The sequence below is a fragment of the Rattus norvegicus genome, chromosome 16 (assembly GCF_036323735.1).
Source record: "Rattus norvegicus strain BN/NHsdMcwi chromosome 16, GRCr8, whole genome shotgun sequence".
Lineage (NCBI taxonomy): Eukaryota > Metazoa > Chordata > Mammalia > Rodentia > Muridae > Rattus > Rattus norvegicus.
The window spans coordinates 54,387,439-54,388,978 of NC_086034.1; positions in this window are offsets into that span (position 1 = coordinate 54,387,439).

Here is a 1,540-nt window from a genome sequence, read left to right on the forward strand (position 1 = left end):
AAGCAGACAAGGCCACTAGATGATGGAGGCTTCAGAGTTCAAGTTTCTCCCTGCGTTCAACTCAACACCTGCCTTTATTTTGAATCGTGTTATTGGCATGCCCCTCTGATTACTTCTTCCTTTGAGCTCTCATGGCAATTTGTACATAGCACTAGTGCAGAATTCATCAAGTTGGTCCATAACTAGCTGTTTATATGTATTCAATACAAATAATTTTTGATCACAGGAAACGCTATTTCAGCAAAAGTTTCTGTCCCCAATGACTAGAAGAATGGCATGCGTGTGTGTGTGTGTGTGTGTGTGTGTGTGTGTGTGTGTGTGTGTGTGTGTAAGATATCCCAGCCGTAAGAATCACTTAGGAGACAGTGTTAACAACTGAACTCTTGAGAGACAGTGAAACTATCATACATAGTAACCAGCCGTCCTCATCAATGCTTTAGACAGCTAGTGTGACTTATCAGTGTGGTTGAACTTGGGCTACTGCTTCCTTTTGAATGCAACAGAGCAACCCTAGCAATGCTTTCTGGGTATGGTACCCTGGAATGCTCAGGTTTGGTATCAATCAGATTTTCTTTGAGGGTATATGGTAAGCACACAGCCAGAGAGATGGCTAGACATCATACTCCACTCCATTGAGGACCTCTCTGAGCATAGGTTGCCACTCCACACCATGTCCTCTAGTCTATGCAGTCCAGACTTTTGTAGGAACTTCATGCAGTTATCACTTCCACATCTGCATCTTTAATCAATGTCATGGCTCTGACATTGCTTCTTGAAGATATGAGCTAGTAAGGATTGCCATTTGCTGCTGGTGGCAAGATGGCTACCCAGAGAGTGTCCAGCTGACCAAGCGAGCCCATCTCTAGTAGTCAAGGATCACCAAAGAAGGCACAGTGTTCTGGAACCTGTGAGGTACTGCTAGCTCCTCTTGAGAAAGGAGACACTTCTTCTGACAGCTTCTAGAAGAACTGTTGGCAGAAAAACGGTTGGCAAGTGTCCTTCCATGCACCCAACCTCTTCCATCAGGGAGGAGTTTCCCAATGCAGTTCCTTAAACAAATCTTAGATCTGTTTCTCAGCATGGCTCACTTCAAGCTAGCGGCAATGGGGGTCCTCCTACACACCTGGACTTCAAGATGGATGCAGGGAAAGGAGAAAAGGAATGAAATGGTTCTCTTGAGACTCTTGACAATCGGGTCTGCTGCGTTTGCTTAGTTGGGGGTCCTGAGTCCTCCAGCTTTGAAAGGTAGGGCTCTGACATCAGCTGCAGCTTAAGCTATCTACAGGGCAAAATCATCTAATCATGACCAGAAGACATTTCCTTTATTGATGCCTGTAAAACCTTTACAGAAATCCAGATTTCAGGAATCCTAGCAGAAAGAATAGAAAAGAAACAACCAAATCCCCAAAGACTTCAAGGAAATACGATTTGAGTCTTGCTTGTGAAAATTTCAAGTTAATGATATTAAGTCATTTATTTCATAATTATGGTTTCAATGAGCCCTGACACCTCAAATACCCATGTGACATTTATGGTAATA